Here is a 9,182-nt window from a genome sequence, read left to right as displayed (position 1 = left end):
ATAAAAAGGTTAAACAATAGGACAAAATTTGGTTTTCTGTGTATTGGTTTCAGGTTTGAAGGTCGAAACAGTGACATGTGGTACTTCGTAAAAGTTCGCTCTACTGAACCAGTCCATAATCAGGTCATCATGGGAGATTTGGCATAACTATTTCTTGGAGAATCCAATCTTGATCATACTTATGGATTTGGAACGAGAGTGCATAGGGCTACCACAAGACCAAATCTTAGACTTGTGAGAGCCACAATTACAGAGATACAATAGATTCAATATCGAGCTCCTACAAACCCAAAAAAGGTGTGTAATATTTTTAAAATTTTGCATAAGTTTAGTTTGAAAAATTAGTTTGAAGGAATTCAAAGGAAAAAGTGAAGCAACATTATCATTAATTAATGCCCCGAAGAAAGAAAATGGAAACACCTAGTAAGAAACCTAGAAGCTCCAGCATGACTCATGAAGAAGAGGAAGAAATGCAACATGATATATCAAAATTACGAGACCAAGTGCAACAAAATTCACTCTCACAAAAGGGAACATCAACTAAGATGGATGGTTTAAATAAAGGCGTGGAAGCTAATATGAAAGGCATGGAACCTCATATGGATGGTGTGGGAGCTAAGATGAATGGCATGGATGCTAAGATGGATGGCATGGAAGCTAATATGGAAGCAAAACTTAAAGGCAACATGGAAGAGTTGAAGATAGATTTGACAAATTTGCTACAAGAAATGATTACTAATGGCGAAAGGGTAGTAAAGGAAATTCATGATGAGAAAGAAATAAATGCTAATCATGATTTCATAGACTCTAACATTGGATTCAAGACCCATCATGTTCCAAAGATAGATATGAGGAAGTTTGATGGCAAGGATCCTGTAACATGGATACTACAGATGGAGCAATATTTCGATCTCCATAATGTGAAAAACACACAAAATGCATGCATTGAAACTTTATATTTGGAGCCCAATTAGTTTGTATGGTATCAATGGCTTTTCTCTCATAAATTTTTTTTCACTTTGGCAATTTTTACGGAAGAAATGATAGCACATTATGAGGATACAAAAAGCAACACCTTTTTTAGCCAATTGATAAATCTCAAACAAAAGGGTTCAATGGTGGAGCACATTGTGGACTTCCAAAAATTGAATATAAGGGTAAAAGATATTCTAGAGGAGCATAGAGTTGATGTGTTCATAGGGACTTTAAAGGATAACATCCAACATGATGTTTGCCTTTGGGAACCTGATTCATTAGAGAAGGCATTCATGTTAGCAAGAAAAATGGAAAGCAAAATTATGGCAACAAGGAAGCCTACCACTCACAACTATAAATATGGAAGTTTTGTTTCCCATAACCTTCCACAACCTACAAGGTTGACACCACAAAAATTGGAAGAAAAAAGACCAAAATGGCTTTGTTATAGTTGTGATAGAAAATACACTAAAGGTCATAAGTGTGCTGAGAAGAAATTATTTTACATAGATTGTGAAGAGGAGGAAGAAAAGGAACAAGAAATGTTAGCAGGAGACAATATACACTAGGAACAAACCCTAGAGAAAGAAGAAATGAATCTGACCATATCTTTTAATGCATTAGCTGGAATTACCACTCCTCAAACTATCAAGATAGAAGGACATATCAAGAAGAAAAAGATAATCGTGTTGATTGATTCAGGCGGTACCCATAATTTTATTCATTGTAAGATAACCGAGGAATTGAATTTCTTCCTATATCCAGCACCAGAGTGTCAAGTGATGGTTGCAAGTGGAGGAACCATAAATTGATCTGGAAAGTGCCATAATATCAAGCTATCCATGAGAGACCATGTATTGAGTAGATCAATGCTTTCCATTCCAATGGGTGGTGCTAGTGTTGTACTAGGAGTCCAATGACTAGAATCTTTGGGTATAATTGATTTTAATTTTCAAGAACATTTCATGAATTTTTTTCGGAAGGAAAGGAAGTTGAATTAAGGGGTATCGCAGGGAAATCAAGAAAGATAATCAGCTGTAACAGAAAGACAAAGCTTCTATAGAAAGAACAACGAGGTGCAATTGCACAATTATGTTCACTAGAGGTTCCCACGTCGAAATCATCTATTTCTCCAAATATCCAAAAAGTCTTGGACAATCATTACAAGGTATTTGAGACTCCCAAAGGCCTTCCACCTATTTGTGATCATGATCATGCTATTCATTTGATTCCAGGAAGTGTTCCTCCAAACATCAGGCCTTACAGATTCCCTATGCTCGAAAGAGTGAAATTGAATGTATGGTTATAGAAATGCTAGAGACTGGTATACTTCAACCTAGTCAAAGTTCTTTCTCTGCTCCAATAGTATTGGTGCACAAGAAGGATGGATCATGGTGCATGTGTCCGGATTATAGGGAGCTCAACAACCTCACTATTAAAGATAAATTTCCAATTCCTATCATTGATGAATTGCATGGATCAATCTACTTCACCATGTTGGATCTTCATTCAAGATATCATCAAATTAGAATGAAGACCGAAGAAATTCCGAAAACAACGTTTAGAAGTCCTGAGGGTCATTATGAATTTTTGGTCGTGCCTTTTGGCCTTACCAATGCACCTTCTACATTTCAAGGTTTGATGAAATCCATTTTCAAAACCTTTCTTAGAAAATTTGTGTTATTATTTTTTGATGATATACTAATCTAAAACAAGTCTTGGAAGGATCATGTTCAACATGTTGACAGGGTGCTCAAACTATTGGAGGAGAATCAATTATATGAAAAAATCTCCAAATGCTTCTTTGGAGTACAAGAAGTGGAATATCTGGGTCATATTGTATCTCATGAAGGTGTTAAGGTAGACCCTAGAAAAATTAAAGCCATTAAGGAATGGAAAATACCCACATCCATGAAGCATCTGTGAGGATTTCTCAAGTTGACAGGGTATTATCGTAAGTTTGTTAAGAATTATGGGAGAATAGCAACACCTCTAACAATATTATTGAAGAAAGATGCATTTTCATGGACTCCTGAAGCAACGAAGGCCTTTGAACATCTTAAAGATGCAATGTGCTAAGCATCGGTCTTAGCTACATCAGAATCAACAAAAACCTTTATTGTGGAATGTGATGCCTTAGAAAATGGATTGGTTCTGTTTTAATGCAATAAGAAAGACCCATTACTTTCAAAAGTTGTCCAATCAAAGGAAAGTATTTACACAAATCTATTTATGAGAAGGAAATGTTGGCAATACTACATGCACTTAAGAAATAACGACCCTACCTAATGGGAAGACACTTCAAGGTAAAAATGGATCATGATAATCTTAAATACCTTTTAGAACAAAGATTATCTTCAAAAGAGCAACAAAAATGGGTCACAAAGATGTTGGGTTATGACTTTGAAATCATCTACAAAAAATGGAAGCAAAATGTTGTGGCGGATGCACTCTCAAGAAAGGATGAGGATGTGGAAGCATTGCTTTGTGCCATTTCTATTATCCAACCAGATTGGATAAACAAAGCAAGGGATGAATGGAAGAATGATGAAGAAGTGTGGGCACTCATTCAAAAGTTACAATAAGATCCCAGTACATTTGATACATTTAGCTGGAAAAATGATTCGTTATGGTACAAAGATCACTTATACCTATGTAAAAATTCACAACTCAAACAAAAGATTTTTATGGAATTGCACACCTCTCCCTTATGAGGGCACTTAGGATTTTTAAAAACTTACCATAGGGTTAAGAAGGAATTTTTTTGGGATGGCCTTAAATATGATATTCAAACGTTTGTGGCAGAATGTTTGGTTTGCCAACAAAATAAAGTTGAAACAACTAAGACCCCAGGTCTATTACAACCTTTATCCATTCCAAGCTAACGTTGGGAGGAGGTTTCAATGGATTTTATCATAGGTTTACCCAAGTTTGAAGGAAAGAGTGTCATCATGGTGGTAGTTGATAGGCTTACCAAGTATGCACACTTTTGTGCATTATCTCATCCATTTAAAGCGAGTAAATTTTATACTACATTTATGGAAGCAATTCAAAATCTACATGGAAACCCAAATATTATTGTAAGCGACAGAGATCCCATTTTCAATGGAAATTTTTGGACAAAATTATTTTCTTGTCTTGGTACTCACTTAGCTCATAGCTCATCTTATCATCCTCAATCTAATGGGGAAACTAAGATAGTAAACAAATGTTTGGAAGGATATCTTCATTGATTTGTATCTGATAAACATACACAATGAGTCAAATGGTTTCCTCTTGCTGAATGGTGGTATAACACTTCCTTCCATACTGCAACAAAAATGAACCCATTTATGGCACTTTATTGATATCATCCACCATCCATCACATCATATTTAAGAGAAAATTCGAAGTTACAAGCAGTGGAAAATCACATCGAGCATCAACAACAAGTTCTCTAACTTTAAAGGATAATCTCACTTTGGCGCAAAATAGAATGAAACAACAGGTAGATCAACATCGCAGTGAAAGAAGTTTCGATGTAGGTTATTGGGTATTTCTATGGCTATAACCATATAAACAAATGTCCCTCAGGCAAGCTAAGAAGGATAATAAATTATCACAAAAGTATTATGGTCAGTACAAGGTGTTGCAAAAGATTTCTACTGTGGCATACAAATTGGAGCTTCCTGCAACTTCTCGAGTGCACCCAATTTTCCATGTTTCTAGATTAAAGAAGGTTATAGGTGACAATCTCCAGTTCAAACAATATTTCCAGAACTTGACGAGGAAGGAAAAATCACATCGGAACCTGAAGTAGTCACAGAAACAAGAACTCAATAGCTACGAAATCAATCAATTTCGAAGTATCTCATCAAGTGGAAGAACTTACCTGTTGAAGATTCCACATGGGAGGATGAGAATTTTATACAGAAGCATCCAGAATTACTCAAGCGTTGAGGAAAACACTTTCTTGAAGGAGAGGGGCATGTTAGGTCCCTATAATACTATTGGTTCCACCATTGATATTATCATTTTAACCCTTATTTTTATTGTTGTGCCCCTATTGTCTCCATATGGTTATTATTGTGCCCCATAGAAGCCCACTATTGTTATTTTTGTGCCCTTATATTATTATTGTTATGTCGGCTTGATTATATTGTGACCCCTTAGACTCCTATATATAGAAAGGGGGTTTTGTCATTTGCATCATCCAATAATTGTTCATTTGTGTAATGTAAAGGAGGTTGCCCCCTCGAAGAGGTTGATTTTTAAGTCATGGATCTATCTTTTATTCTATTTTGAGAGCTGGTTGCATAACATAATCCTTTAGATCTTATCATATTTATTGAGATAGGGACATCCACAGATTAGTCATGGATAAGAGGAAAGGAATAATGGGGCATATGGTAGTAGGTCTCGAGCAGGATACATGTTGGATAGGGATGACATTGTCAGAGGTGGCATATTGTTGGATACACCTAACTGGAGAGATAGTGCCTATGGGTTCTAATCTAGTTCTGGTTCATAAAGGCATCATTGTCATCACCACCATCATCCTTATAGGAGGAACAAGAAGAAGTACTTTCCAGATGAGTTCAATAAAGCTAAGCCTCCTACATTTGATGGAGAGATGAAGAATCCAGAAGATGCAGAAGCATGGTTGCTTGGGATGAAGAAGTTATTCGAATTGCATGATTATACAAAGAATATGAAAGCCAATAAATCTATTTTTAGTCTCAAAGTAAAAGCAGATATCTGGTGGGAAGATGTGAAGTGTGTCATAGGAATCAAGGTATAAGAATTGAGTTGGCATGAGTTTAAAACACTCTTCAGAAAGAAGTACTTGTCTGAGAGATACTATGATGGAAAGGCTAAGGAATTCTATGAGCTGAAGATGGGATCTATGACAGGTGAAGAGTACACGACTAAGTTTTTGGAGCTGTTGAGGTGTGTTCCTTATCTCAAGGATGAGAAGACGAAGGTTCAAAGATTCATTTATGGACTACATTAGCATTTAAGGATCATATTGAGTACGATGAACCTTGGTCATTGGAGGAATTCATCGGGAAATTGAAGCATTATTATGAGAAATTGAAGCATAACTCTGAGCCTAAGCGTGATTGGAAAGGGAATGAGAGGAATAAAGGAAAATTTCCTCATAAGAGGGAAAGAACTCAAGGTGAAGGCGAGAAAGAAATATGGATCCTTACAAGTAGTTCAGTGCAACTGAGAAGGGATGATCCAGATCTTTTCAGCCACTGAAATTAACAAAGATATTTTACTTCTGTGATGTTATCAGAATTGCATATGAAAGAGTACGAAATCCACATGTGCATACTATAAGGAAGATGAAACATAACAAAAACCATTAGATCAAATAAAACAAACACATTGATAATTTAGTTCACTAGTGTGGGTTACGTCTCTGGGCCCTAGTGTCAAGAGTGGGGAGACCGCTTCATTGAATGCTCCAAGATGATGATGAGTACATATTACATTCTTTGTCATTATAAGGATGAATACCCTCAACCAGAGTAGCATGTCTCTCCACGAGATGTTCTCAAGAACTCTCACTCATATGGGAAAATTCCCTTAGCAAGAGTGGCATGTCTTTCCACCAGACATCCTCCTATACGAACTCTCACTCAAATGGGTCTTCCTTCAACATGAAAAGCTAATCAATTCTAACATGATGTGGCATACAAGTACCCATAAACATAGTGATAACAAGGATCTTGACAAAAAATGCATAATCTATGCAAATCAGAAGAAATACATGGCATCACCAAATCATTTACCTCCACTTTCAGGGATGGCTGGAAAATGCAAATCTCAACTAACAAAATGGATTGCACCATTGAATTCATGGCTTGAAATCATGTCAGACGACTATAAAATTTTCCCCTTTCTAACACCATCAAATTCTGGACCCTCGCCCCAAAGATTCCTTCCTGAAGATTCCCAAAATATTTGTTGCTCAGATGAATATTTTGAGCACACCATTGTGCTCCCTACAAAATTCTGTGAAAAATGACTATAAAGTTGGCATCATTCTGCCTCGGTAAAAAATAAGCCTCCAAGGGAATATTTTAGATTCCACAAGATTCTGCAAAGATTCCTTGTTGCTAGACGCTTGAATTTTTGCTGCTTAGATGGGGAAACAAACCACATGGTTCGATTCCTGGCGACAAAACATGCAAAAATGACTATAAACTTGTCAAATTCTAACATTGAGACCTATGACCCTCTAAGGGAATATTTTTGTCATCTCGCATATTCCCTCGCTCATGGTTCCACTGTCTCCTCCACTCAGGGTTCTGCTGTCCTCTACTGCTCTACCCTACCGAATGGAAAACTTCGATTCTTATATAATTTTTCTGGACGGAGTTAACAATGAGGTCGTTTGGCCCATTGGAAAAGGCGTTAAGTTGGTGGGAAATGGGTGCAGGTTCAAACCTCTGCGTTAGCTAATTTTTGTAGTCCATCGATATTGGTGTTAACCATAACCATTACGGTCAAGTGGCATGTTGTATTATGGTTTGTGGTTATAATTTGACCGATGGTTTTAACACTAACCAATGTTGGTTAGTAACATTTTTCGATGGTCATGATATAACTAACGGTTACATATAATGGTTGCGGTGTTATGGTTTATGGAATGTTGCATTATATTGCGTGTGCTATAGCATATGCCACTCGGTGCTGCCCAAGTGGCGGGTTGGCCTATCGGGCCAGGCAAGTTCAAACCCCGCTGGCTCCACCTCATTCAGTGTTGTTGTGCCATATTGAATGCAGTTTTGGGTTGAGCCGTGGGCCATGGGTGGGGTCATGGGTCTCCTATGAGCCCCAACCCATTTTGTTGTTTTTTAATATATTGTGACCGTTGCAAGGGTGGCAGCCCACCACCCCAATTTTTGTTTTTTTAATAAACAAACTAATAAAAAAATTTCAACTGAATTTTAAGGGTTACTGGTGAAATTAAGTAGGCAACAAATTTTCCTATTTTGGTGGACGAATTCTGTGCACCAAGTCGCTCCCAAATTGTTGCCTTGTTAATACTGCCACTTGGACAAGTTTGACCCTAAATTTGACTAGCTATAATTTGAGCATACAAACTCGGATTTGAGTTCCATTCACATCGTTGGAATCAAGGCGACAAGTACTACGGTTTGGTTTTGGTTTCACTTCCATTTGATGACTTTTATTTTTTGAGCTATTCTGAGCCACTGCTGAATTCTGAATGTGTCTAGAGCCTCCTGGATCATTCCTCCCCACCGAGTAGCTTTTGGTCCTCCAAAAGCATGAACATAATCTACAACTGCTATGTTACATTGTCTGCACCACAAGTGTCCTGACAGGTCACACTTATTTCTCCTTCACCATTGTCCTTTGGATCCATAGGTGATGAACCGACACCTGCATCCTTTGTAAACATGTATTACAATCTTTGCAAATTGCATGCTCAATTACACGACCAACCATGACCAAATCATCCCCATACTTTCCAAGAGTTTATAAGACACGCTCTTTGGTCAAGTTTACATTAGAATAGAATTCAATACCCCAACTATAAACATAAGGCCAAAAAATCATCGTTGCTTTAATAAGGGATGGAAAACACATAATCACTTTTACAATTTAAATTGAAACGCATGATTTACAAAATGTGGCCATGAAAAGATACCATATCTAATGAAACCATCTCTCACTCATCAAGGTGAATGGGTCATCTCCCTATGGTGGATTCACTTGTAAAACATTTCCAACTGGTTTGGCACAGATGCTTTGTCCTTGAGAGGCTGCTCTGGATGGAGCCTCCAACATGTGTCTCTTTGATGTACACCTCTGTTTCAATGAATGCAAAATTTCTTCTTCCTTCAAACCATTTTTACCTTCTTCTTTCCCTAATATGGAGAAGGCCTTTCACACATCCTCTTTCTTGTTGTCATTCTCTTCCAACACTCAGCAACCACAAAAACTACATAATTTTCTACAACATGATCTTTTTTCATCATTAACAATATGTTTGTAATCTAAATGAGCTCTAGAGTACTGAGACTGTTTATACCTCTCTTGATGGTCTTTGGTGCAACCCTGGTGATGAGAGCTTATCTTAGCTCTTCCTTTGCAATGTGCACTATCATCAGACGATTGTGATGTGTTCCAATCACTCTCTTTCTCCGATGGCTTCGAAAATGTCTTGGAAGCTACTGATGCCTTTGAGA

This window comes from Pinus tabuliformis, chromosome Q (genome assembly GCF_031772625.1).
Source record: "Pinus tabuliformis cultivar Carrire ecotype Pingquan chromosome Q, CPIR1, whole genome shotgun sequence".
Lineage (NCBI taxonomy): Eukaryota > Viridiplantae > Streptophyta > Pinopsida > Pinales > Pinaceae > Pinus > Pinus tabuliformis.
This window is presented reverse-complemented; position numbering follows the sequence as displayed.